The sequence below is a fragment of the Salmo salar genome, chromosome 05, assembly GCF_965601325.2.
Source record: "Salmo salar chromosome 05, fSalSal1, whole genome shotgun sequence".
NCBI classification, from domain to species: domain Eukaryota; kingdom Metazoa; phylum Chordata; class Actinopteri; order Salmoniformes; family Salmonidae; genus Salmo; species Salmo salar.
Window position 1 is genome coordinate 15,308,849 of NC_138295.1, and position 12,891 is coordinate 15,321,739.

The window sequence follows — 12,891 nt, forward strand, 5'->3', positions numbered from 1 at the left end:
CAAACCATAAGAATATTATGTATTGTAGGTGTCTGTAGGCTATTTTGAGAAAGAAAACGATGCACAGCTCTAAGACTCTGTTAGACAGACAGACTGGGTGAAAGTTTACCGTAGTATGTTCGGAAGTGGGTAGGATTAGAAAGGCTGCAAGACACACACACGCCTTGAATACACAAACACACACACGCGCCTTGAATACACACACATGCGTAATAAACCACTAGACACACCTCACTAACACACTGACTGGCTGACTGTGGTGGAAGTGTTGAACATCCAGGACATTGCTCAACGTCAGACCCAGACAGGAGCTCCCTCAGTCAGCCAGCCAACACAGACAGAGACACGCCCTGTCAGTCCCTGACACACTCGCTCTGGAGGTACCCCAGGGACATCAGGACAGACAGAGACACTCCCTGTCAGCCTGTGTCTCTGGAGGTAGCCCAGGGACATCAGGACAGACAGAGATACGCCCTCCCAGCCTGTGTCTCTGGAGGTAGCCCAGGGACATCAGGACAGACAGAGATACGGGCTGACAGGACATGTCTCTGGAGGTAGCCCAGGGACATCGGGATAGACAGAGACACTCCCTGTCAGCCCGTGTCTCTGGAGGTAGCCCAGGGACATCAGGACAGACAGAGATACGGGCTGACAGGACATGTCTCTGGAGGTAGCCCAGGGACATCGGGACAGACAGAGATACATGCTGACAGGACATGTCTCTGGAGGTAGCCCAGGGACATCAGGACAGACAGAGATGCGGGCTGACAGGACATGTCTCTGGAGGTAGCCCAGGGACATCGGGACAGACAGAGATGCGGGCTGACAGGACATGTCTCTGGAGGTAGCCCAGGGACATCGGGACAGACAGAGATGCGGGCTGACAGGACATGTCTCTGGAGGTAGCCCAGGGACATCAGGAAAGACAGAGATGATTTTAATACAGATTATGTTATTGTCTAATGCTGTGATATTGCCCGATTCTTTTAGAAGGTGCCTTAGCTGTGGGAAAAACCTAGCCCAGTTTTTACGAGGGAGTCTCTCTCCGACATAGAACAACATCAACATCATAGATATGAAAAACACATTGAGCTCTTCATCAAGACATTTCACACACACGCACACACATTCACACACATACACATGCAACCGCTCACCCACACACACACACACACACACACACACACACACACACACACACACACACACACACACACACACACACACACACACACACACACACACACACACACACACACACACACACACACACACACACACACAGACACAGATAAAACACAGACACCCAGTTGCGCCACCGCACCTAGAGGTGAGTGGGATTGACATCCTGACTCTGTGTCTGGTGTGGGCCAACGGGGGTGGCGGGCTGATGGAAAAGCCCACCCTGTGTTGTCTCAATGACAGCAGGAAAACAGCAGAGAGGGGACCCCTGTGTGGGTGGAATGGGCTGGCCCATCTGATAGGGCACGATAAAACCATAGAGGAAAAAACAATGAAGTTATTTGGAGTAAAATGTGAGCAATATGCTGGACTGTATTTTCCAGTGTGTGTGATTGCTGTAATGTGGATGAGAGGATACTGACAGACAGGAGACAGACAGGGATGGGTGGTCATGTTCTGTACGTTGATGGTCATGTTTACACGTGGTGATGGCGCCGGAGGAGAAGGATCACACACGGTGATGGCGCCGAAGGGGTCTTATCGGCTCATAACCAACCACGCTATTTTAAAGATTTTTGGCGTTGTTCGTTACTTGTTTTGTACATAATGTTGCTACTACCATCTCTTATGACCAAAAAGAGCTTCTGGACATCAGAACAGCGATTACTCACCTCAAACTGGACAAAGAGTTCTTCTTCAATGAGTCAGACGGGAGGGATATAATACAGACACCCGACCAGGCCCAGGTCCCCGTTATTCGCTGGAGATGGAAACGCAGATTTCGCAGAAAGAGATCAGGGTGCCTTGTGAGGATCAGGCGACGAGAGGCTAATCTGCCCATGCCTTCCGTCCTGCGAGGTAACGTTCAATCGCTGGAAAATAAATGGGATGAACTGAAAGCACGTTTATCCTACCAACGGGACATTAAAAACTGTAATATCTTATGTTTCACCGAGTCATGGCTGAACGACGACATTAAGAACATACAGCTGGTGGGTTAGACACTCTGTCGGCAGGACAGAACAGCAGCCTCTGGTAAGACAGGGGCGGGGGCCTATGCATTTATGTAAACAACTGCTGGCGCACAATATCTAAGGAAGTCTCAAGGTTTTCTCATGATAAGCTGTAGACCACACTATCTACTTTTCAACTGTATTTTTCGGAGCTGTCTACATACCACCACAGACGAATGCTGGCACTAAAACCACACTCAATGAGCTGTATTCCTCCATAAGAAAACAGAAAAACGCTCATCCAGAGGCGGTGCTCCTGGTGGCCAGTGACTTTAATGCAGGGAAACTTAAATCAGTTTTACCTCATTTCTATCAGCATGTTAAATGTGCAACCAGAGGGAAATAAATTCTCCCTCGCCCTCCATTTAGCAAATCTGACCATAATTCTATCCTCCTGATTCCTGCTTACAAACCAAAATTAAAGCAAGAAGCACCAGTGACTCGGTCTATAAAAAAGTGGTCAGATGAAGCAGATGCTAAACTACTGGACTGTTTTTCTAGCAAAGACTGGAATATGTTCCGGGATTCTTCCGATGGCATTGAGGAGTATACCATCTCAGTCACTGGCTTTATCAATAAGTGCATCTAAGACGTCGTCCTCACAGTAACTGTACGTACATACCCCAACCAGAAGCAATGGATAACAGATAACATTCGCACTGAGCTAAGGGGTAGAGCTGTCGCTTTCAAGGTGTTGGACTCTAACCCGGAAGCTTATAAGAAATCCCGCTATGCCCTCCGACGAACCATCAAACGGGCAAAGCATCAATACAGGACAAAGATCAAATCATAGTACACCAGCTCCAATGCTCGTCGGATGTGGCAGGGCCTGCAAACTTTTACAGACTACAAAGGGAAGCACAGGCGAGAGCTGCCCAGTGACACGAGCCTACCAGACGAGCTAAATAACATCTATGCTCACTTTGAGGCAAGTAACAATGAAACATGCATGAGAGCATCAGCTGTTCCGGACAACTGTGTGATCACATTCTCCGCGGCCGATATGAGTAAGACCTTTAAACAGGTTAACATTCACAAGGCCGCAGGGCCAGACGGATTACCAGGACGTGTACTACGAGCATGCGCTGACCAGCTGGCAAGTGTCTTCACTGGCATTTTCAACCTCTCCCTGTCTGAGTCTGTAATACCAACATGTTTCAGAGACCACCATAGTGCCTGTGCCCAAGAACACTAAGGTAACCTGCCTAAATTACTACCGACCCGTAGCACTCACGTCTGTAGCCATGAAATGCTTTGAAAGTCTGATCATGGCTCACATCAACACCATTATACCAGAAACCCTAGACCCACTCCAATTTGCATACCACAACAACAGATCCACAGATGATGCAATCTCTATTGCACTCCACACTGCCCTTTCACACCTCGACAAAAGGAACACCTTTGTAAGAATGCTATTCATTGACTACAGCTCAGCTTTAAACACCATAGTGCCTTCAAAGCTCATCACTAAGCTAAGGACACTGGGACAAAACACCTCCCTCTGCACGGACAGGCACGACTCCAACACCATCATTACGTTTGCTGATGACACAACAGTGGTAGGCCTGATCACCGACAATGATGAGACAGCCTATAGGGAGGAGGTTAGAGACCTGACCATGTGGTGCAAGGACAACAACCTCTCCCTCAACATGATCAAGACAAAGGAGATGATTGTGGACTACAGGAAAAGGAGGACCGAGCGCGCCCCTATTCTCATCGACGGGGCTGTAGTGGAGCATGTTGAGAGCTTCAAGTTCCTTGGCGTCCACATCACCAACAAACTAACATGGTCCAAGCACACCAAGACAGTCGTGAAGAGGGCACGACAAAACCTATTCCCCCTGAGGAGACTGAAAAGATTTGGCTTGGGTCCTCAGATCCTCAAAAGGTTTTTCAGCTGCACCATCGAGAGCATCTTGACGGATTGCATCACTGCTTGCTATGGCAACTGCTCGGCCTTGACCACAAGGCACTAAAGAGGGTAGTGTGTACGGCAGAGTACATCACCTGTGGCAGAGTACATCGCCGGCCAAGCTTCCTGTACCAGGCGGTGTCAAAGGAAGGCCCTAAAAATTGTCAAAGACTCCAGCCACCCTAGTCATAGACTGTTCTCTCTGCTACCGCACGGCAAGCGGTACCGGAGCGCCCGGAGTGCTGCTGCTAGGACCAAGAGGCTCCTAAATAGCTTCTACCCCCAAGCCATCAGACTCCTGAACAGCTAATCAAATGGCTACCCAGACTATTTGCATTGACTCTGTACCGGTACCCCCTGTATATAGCCCCCTCACATTGACTCTGTACCGGTACCCCCTGTATATAGCCTCCTCACATTGACTCTGTACCGGTACCCCCTGTATATAGCCCCCTCACATTGACTCTGTACCGGTGCCCCCTGTATATAGCCCCCTCACATTGACTCTCTACCGGTACCCCTTGTATATAGCCCCCTCACATTGACTCTGTACCGGTACCCCCTGTATACAGCTTTTCTTTAATCATTTGATATTCTTTTCTCTTACTTTTTTTCTTGTATTTTCTTAAAACTGCATCGTTGGTTAAGGCTTGTCAGTAAGCATTTCACTGTAAGGTCTACACCTGTTGTATTCGGCGCATGTGACAAATACAATTTCATTTGATTTGTAATGTGGATGAAAGGATACTGACAGACAGGAGACAGACAGGGATTGGTGGTCATGTAGACCAGTCTATTGACGTGACCTCCTATACACCAGGGTTGACTACCAAGTACCAGACTCGGAAGAAAACAGGAAAAACATGTCTGTGTGCTTGTCAGTCTGTGTGTCTCTGGGTTCTTTTTATACCACAGGGAGTAAACCAGGGCATTAGGTAACACTGGTCCATACCAGAGGTTATTACGTAGTAGTACATCAATGAGACATTACTTTAGCAGAAACCTTTTCCTCTACAGTGTCTGGAGTCATGTAGGAATCAGCCATGGCAAGCAAGTGAACGTCTGCTCTGTTTTCACATCTTCTTTTTTATTACAATGTGATTATGTCTTGCTGCTGTGTTCATGTTTTGCTACCTGCCTCTGGATACAGGATCTAACTGGAGAGATCCTGTTCCACTTCCTCAGTCTAAACCACATGGTAGTTGAGAGTAGCAGTTAGAGAGGAATCTACCTTACCTGTCTGGCCCTTCACCTGTCCTCCCCTGATATGCCCATATTTGGCTTGTTTCCTGGGGAAGGGGCGAGACCAAAGGGGCATGTTGGGATATGTCGGTACTGTATGAGTGGACCTGGGTGACAGCTTCTGAGTGACGGAGGGAGGGAGGGAGTGACGGAGGGAGGGGGGAGTGACAGAGGGAGGGATTGAGAAACACCTGATTGTTGCCCTCCAGTTATCTTTCCATCACTTAGCAACCGACATGCATAACAACAAACCCACATTTCAGAATCCTCCACTGAGGCTTGAGGGGCAGAGACACCAACATTACCTTTTTCTTTTACCATTGTTTTCAGTTGATATTGACATGAAAAAAGTCACATTCGTAAAGAATTTAAAGTCATTATTGATATACTGTATTTGTAAGTAAAGGTAAATGGTTGATTGTAAAATTAAACGTGTGTTCCCTTCAGGTGCCACCTGGTGGGGTAGGCAAATCACACCTGTCCATCTCTACCTGCCGACCTCTACCCGTCTACCTCTACCCGTCTGCCTCTACCCGTCTACCTCTACCCGTCTGCCTCTACCCGTCTACCTCTACCCGTCTGCCTCTACCCGTCTGCCTCTACCCGTCTGCCTCTACCCGTCTACCTCTACCCGTCTACCTCTACCTGTCTGCCTCTACCTGTCTGCCTCTACCTGTCTACCTCCACCTGTCTACCTCTACCTGTCTACCTCTACCTGTCTGCCTCTACCTGCCTCTACCCGTCCGCCTCTACCTGTCTACCTCTACCTGTCTATTTCTACCTATCTACCTATACCTGTCTGCCTCTACCTGCCTGCCTCTACCTGTCTGCCTCTACCTGTCTATTTCTACCTATCTACCTCTACCTGTCTGCCTCTACCTGTCTGCATCTACCTGCCTGCCTCTACCTGCCTGCCTCTACCTGTCTGCCTCTACCTGTCTATTTCTACCTATCTACCTATACCTGTCTGCCTCTACCTGCCTGCCTCTACCTGTCTGCCTCTACCTGTCTACCTAATTTCGTATCAGCTCACAGTGTTGCCACACTTCACCTCCTCACCCCCTCACTTCCTCTCCTCTCTAAAATATGTCTAGAGGTTATTATACTACAAATGACTCATCAGAATCATCAACCACGTTTGGTTGTACTAATGACATTGGCTGGGCCTCTCTTTTGCTCAATCACACAGGAAAATCCCTAGCTGAAGGCAACATGTTTTATCACATACCTGAGGGTATATATTTATTTATTTAATTCATTTATTTCACCTTTATTTAACCAGGTAGGCCAGTTGAGAACAAGTTCTCATTTACAACTGCGACCTGGCCAAGATAAAGCAAAGCAGTGCGACAAAAACAACACAGAGTTACACCTGGAATAAACAAACGTACAATCAATAACACAATAGAAAAAGTCTATGTACAGTGTGTGCAAATGTAGTAAGATTAGGGAGGTAAGGCAATAAATAGGCCATAGAGGCGAAATAATTACAATCTAGCATTAACACTGGAGTAATAGTTGTGCTGATGAATGTGCAAGTAGAGATACTGGGGTGCAAAAGAGCAACAACAGAAAATAACCATATGGGGATGAGGTAGTTGGGTGTGCTATTTACAGATGGGCTGTGTACAGGTACAGTGATTGGTAAGCTGCTGATGCTTAAAGTTAGAGAGGGAGATATAAGTCTCCAGCTTCAGTGAATTTTGCAATTCGTTCCAGTCATTGTCAGCAGAGAACTGGAAGGAAAGGCGGCCAAAGTGGGTGTTGGCTTTGGGGATCACCAGTGAAATATACCTGCTGGAGCGCGTGCTACGGGTGGGTGTTGCTATGGTGACCAGTGAGCTGAGATAAGGCGGGCCTTTACCTAACAAAGACTTATAGATAACCTGGAGCCAGTGGGTTTGGCAATGAACTTGAAGCGAGGGCCAGCTAATGAGAGCATACAGGTTGCAGTGCTGGGTAGTATATGGGGCTTTGGTGACAAAACGGATGGCACTGTGATAGACTACATCTAATTTGCTGAGTAGAGTGTTGGAGGCTATTTTGTAAATGACATCGCCGAAGTCAAGGATTGGTAGGATGGCCAGTTTTACAAGGTTATGTTTGGCAGCATGAGTGAAGGAGGCTTTGTTGCGAAATAGGAAGCCGATTCTAGATTCAATTTTGGATTGGAGATGCTTAATGTGTGTCTGGAAGGAGAGTCTACAGTCTAACCAGACAACTAGGTATTTGTAGTTGTCCACATATTCTAAGTCAGAACCGTCCAGAGTAGTGATGCTAGTCGGGCGGGCGGGTGCGGGCAGCGATCAGTTGAAGAGCATGCATTTAGTTTTACTAGCATTTAAAAGCAGTTGGAGGCCACGGAAGGAGTGTTGTATGGCATTGAAGCTCGTTTGGAGGTTTGTTAACACAGTGTCCAAAGAAGAGCCAGATGTATACAGAATGGTGTCATCTGCGTAGAGGTGGATCAGAGAATCACCAGCAGCAAGAGTGACATCATTGATATATATATAGAGAAAATAGTCAGCACGAGAATTGAACCCTGTGTCACTCCCATAGAGACTGCCAGAGGTTCGGACAACAGGCCCTCCGATTTGACACACTGAACTCTATCTGAGAAGTTGGTGAACCAGGTGAGGCAGTCATTTGAGAAACCGAGGCTATTGAGTCTACCGATAAGAATGCGTTGATTGATGGAGTCGAAAGCCTTGGCCAGGTCGATGAAGACGGGTGCACAGTACTGTCTTTTATCAATGCCGGTTATGATATCGTTTAGGACCTTGAGCATGGCTAAGGTGCACCCATGATCAGCTCAGAAACCAGATTGCACAGTGGAGAAGGTACGGTGGGATTTGAAATGGTCGGTGATTTGTTTGTTAACTTGGTTTTTCGAAGATTTTATAAAGGCAGGGCAGGATGGATATACGAAAGAGGTTGAACAGGCTAGTAATAGGGGTTTGGCGGATCATTTTAGAAAGAGAGGGTCCAGATTGTCTAGCCCAGCTGATTTGTAGGGATCCAGATTTTGAAGCTCTTTCAGAAGATCAGCTATCTGGATTTGGGTGAAGGAGAAGCGGGGGGGCTTGGGCAAGTTTCTGCAGGGGGTGCAGAGCTGTTGGCCGGGGTAGGGGTAGCCAGGTGTAAAGCATGGCCAGCCATAGGAAAATGCTTATTGTAATTCTCGATTATCGTAGATTTATTGGTGGTGACAGTGTTTCCTAGCCTCAGTGCAGTGGGCAGCTGGGAGGAGGTGCGCTTATTCTCCATGGACTTTACAGTGTCCCAAAACGTTTTGTAATTAGTGCTACAGGATGCAGATTTCTGTTTGAAAAAGCTAGCCTTAGCTTTCTTAACTGATTGTGTATATTGGTTCCTGACTTCCCTGAAAAGTTGCATATCGCGGAGGCTTTTCGATGCTAATGCAATACACCACAGGATGTTTTTGTGCTGGTCAAAGGCAGTCAAGTCTGGGGTGAACCAAGGGCTATATCTGTTCTTATTTCTACATTTTTTTAATGGGGCATGCTTATTTAAGATGGTGAGGAAAGCACTTTTAAAGAGCAACCAGGCATCCTCTACTGACGGGATGAGGTAAATATCCTTCCAGGATACCCGAGCCAGGTTGATTAGAAAGGCCTGCTCGCTGAAGTGTTTAAGGGAGCGTTTGACAGTGATGATGGGTGGTCGTTTGACCGCGGATCAATTACAGACGCAGGCAATGAGGCAGTGATCACTGAGATCCTGGTTGAAGACAGCAGATGTGTATTTAGAGGGCAAGTTGTTCAGGATGATATCTATTAGGGTGCCCATGGTTACGGATTTAGAGTTGTACCTGGTAGGTTCCTTGATAATTTGTGTGAGATTGAGGGCATCTAGTTTAGATTGTAGGACGGCCGGGGTGTTAAGCACATCCCAGTTTCGGTCACCTAACAGTACACACTCTGAAGATAGATGGAGGGCAATCAATTCACATATGGTGTCCAGGGCACAGCTGGGGGCTGAGGGGGGTCTATAACAAGGAGTAGGATAAGGGTACGGCTAAAGGCTATAAGACTGGTCGTCTAGTGCATTGGGGACAGAGAATAAAAGGAGCAGGAAACACGGCAATTCAGAATGCTAGTGGGCTGTGGCCAGCAGATGGATCTTCGACGACGCTGCAACGGAAAAGCCTGTTGAAACCACCTCGGATGTTTACGTCGGCAGACCAGTCGTGATGGATTGGCGGGGCTCCGTATCGGCAATAAAGGGTCTGGGCCAATTGGCAAAAGAGGTATTGTAGCCCAAGAATTAGCTGGTGGACCTCTTCGGCTAGCCGGGAAATGGACCTAGCTCGAGGCTAGCTCAAGGCTAACTGTGCTTGCTTCGGGACAGAGACGTTAGCCAGGAGTAGCCACTCGGATTGCAGCTAGCAAGCTGCGATGATCCGGTGTAAAGGTCCAGAGCTTGCGGTAAGAATCTGGAAATGTGGTAGAGTAAAAGCAGTCAGATATGTTCTGGGTTGATATCGCGCTGTGCAGACTGGCAGGTATTGACCGAGCTGAGCCTTGCTGGTGTCCGACTTGACGTTGATGACTGCTAGCAGTGGCTAACTGACTACTAGCTAGTAGCTAGTTAGCTGGCTAGCTCTGATGAGGGTTCCGGTTCTAAAGTATAAAAATAGCAGATCCGTACCACATTGGGTGAGGTGGGTTGCAGGAGAGGATATTCAGTTCGTAGATGGAAAGTGAGATTAAAATATATTCGAAATATATACGAAAAAAATAGGAAAACGATTATTTACATGGGATAAGACGGGACAAGACAAAACACACGTTCAACTGCTACGCACACTTGGATATCTATATAATCTATCTGATGCCTTATTAGTCAACTAGTAATGGATTTACCACGGGGATGTGTAGTCTGATATTCTCATTCACGATGGAATGGGAAGTATCGGGCTCTCTCAGGTCCATGGTGAGGTAGTCTCTCTCAGGTCCATAGTATAGTAGTCTCTCTCAGGTCCATGGTGTAGCAGTCTCTCTCAGGTCCATGGTGAGGTAGTCTAACTCAGGTCCATGGTATAGTAGTCTCTCTCAGGTCCATGGTATAGTAGTCTCTCTCAGGTCCATGGTGTAATAGTCGCTCTCAGTTCCATGGTATAGTAGTCGCTCTCAGGTCCATGGTGAGATAGTCTCTCTCAGGTCATGGTGTAGTAGTCTCTCTCAGGTCCATGGTGTAGTAGTCGCTCTCAGGTCCATGGTGTAGTAGTCTCTCTCAGGTCAATGGTATAGTAGTCTCTCTCAGGTCCATGGTGTAGCAGTCTCTCTCAGGTCCATGGTGTAGCAGTCTCTCTCAGGTCCATGGTATAGCAGTCTCTCTCAGGTCCATGGTGTAGTAATCTCTCTCAGGTCCATGGTGTAGTAATCTCTCTCAGGTCCATGGTATAGCAGTCTCTCTCAGGTCCATGGTGTAGTAGTCTCTCTCAGGTCCATGGTATAGTAGTCTCTCTCAGGTCCATGGTGTAGTAGTCTCTCTCAGGTCCATGGTGTAGTAGTCTCTCTCAGGTCCACGGTATAGCAGTCTCTCTCAGGTCCATGGTGTAGCAGTCTCTCTCAGGTCCATGGTATAGTAGTCTCTCTCAAGTTCATGGTATAGTAGTCTCTCTCAGGTCCATGGTGTAGCAGTCTCTCTCAGGTCCATGGTATAGCAGTCTCTCTCAGGTCCATGGTATAGCAGTCTCTCTCAGGTCCATGGTGTAGTAGTCTCTCTCAGGTCCATGGTGTAGTAGTCTCTCTCAGGTCCATGGTGTAGTAGTCTCTCTCAGGTCCATGGTGTAGCAGTCTCTCTCAGGTCCATGGTGTAGTAATCTCTCTCAGGTCCATGGTATGGTAGTCTCTCTCAGGTCCATGGTGTAGTAGTCTCTCTCAGGTCCATGGTATAGTAGTCTCTCTCAGGTCCATGGTATAGTAGTCTCTCTCAGGTCCATGGTATAGTAGTCTCTCTCAGGTCCATGGTGTAGTAGTCTCTCTCAGGTCCATGGTATAGCAGTCTCTCTCAGGTCCATGGTGTAGCAGTCTCTCTCAGGTCCATGGTGTAGTAGTCTCTCTCAGGTCCATGGTATAGCAGTCTCTCTCAGGTCCATGGTATAGTAGTCTCTCTCAGGTCCATGGTGTAGTAGTCTCTCTCAGGTCCATGGTGTAGTAGTCTCTCTCAGGTCCATGGTGTAGTAGTCTCTCTCAGGTCATGGTGTAGTAGTCTCTCTCAGGTCCATGGTGTAGTAGTCTCTCTCAGGTCCATGGTGTAGTAGTTTCTCTCAGGTCATGGTGTAGTAGTCTCTCTCAGGTCCATGGTATAGTAGTCTCTCTCAGGTCCATGGTATAGCAGTCTCTCTCAGGTCCATGGTATAGCAGTCTCTCTCAGGTCCATGGTGTAGCAGTCTCTCTCAGGTCCATGGTATAGCAGTCTCTCTCAGGTCCATGGTGTAGTAGTCTCTCTCAGGTCCATGGTATAGCAGTCTCTCTCAGGTTCATGGTATAGTAGTCTCTCTCAAGTTCATGGTATAGTAGTCTCTCTCAGGTCCATGGTGTAGTAGTCTCTCTCAGGTCCATGGTATAGTAGTCTCTCTCAGGTCCATGGTGTAGTAGTCTCTCTCAGGTCCATGGTGTAGTAGTCTCTCTCAGGTCCATGGTGTAGCAGTCTCTCTCAGGTCCATGGTGTAGTAGTCTCTCTCAGGTCCATGGTATAGCAGTCTCTCTCAGGTCCATGGTATAGTAGTCTCTCTCAAGTTCATGGTATAGTAGTCTCTCTCAGGTCCATGGTGTATTAGTCTCTCTCAGGTCCATGGTGTAGCAGTCTCTCTCAGGTCCATGGTATAGCAGTCTCTCTCAGGTCCATGGTATAGCAGTCTCTCTCAGGTCCATGGTGTAGTAGTCTCTCTCAGGTCCATGGTGTAGTAGTCTCTCTCAGGTCCATGGTATAGCAGTCTCTCTCAGGTCCATGGTATAGCAGTCTCTCTCAGGTCCATGGTGTAGTAGTCTCTCTCAGGTCCATGGTATAGTAGTCTCTCTCAGGTCCATGGTGTAGTAGTCTCTCTCAGGTCCATGGTATAGCAGTCTCTCTCAGGTCCATGGTATAGTAGTCTCTCTCAGGTCCATGGTGTAGCAGTCTCTCTCAGGTCCATGGTATAGTAGTCTCTCTCAGGTCCATGGTGTAGTAATCTCTCTCAGGTCCATGGTGTAGTAGTCTCTCTCAGGTCCATGGTGTAGTAATCTCTCTCAGGTCCATGGTGTAGTAATCTCTCTCAGGTCCATGGTGTAGTAGTTTCTTTCAGGTCATGGTGTAGTAGTCTCTCTCAGGTCCATGGTATAGCAGTCTCTCTCAGGTTCATGGTGTAGTAGTCTCTCTCAGGTCCATGGTATAGCAGTCTCTCTCAGGTCCATGGTGTAGCAGTCTCTCTCAGGTCCATGGTGTAGTAGTCTCTCTCAGGTCCATGGTGTAGTAGTCTCTCTCAGGTCCATGGTGTAGTAATCTCTCTCAGGTCCATGGTGTAGTAGT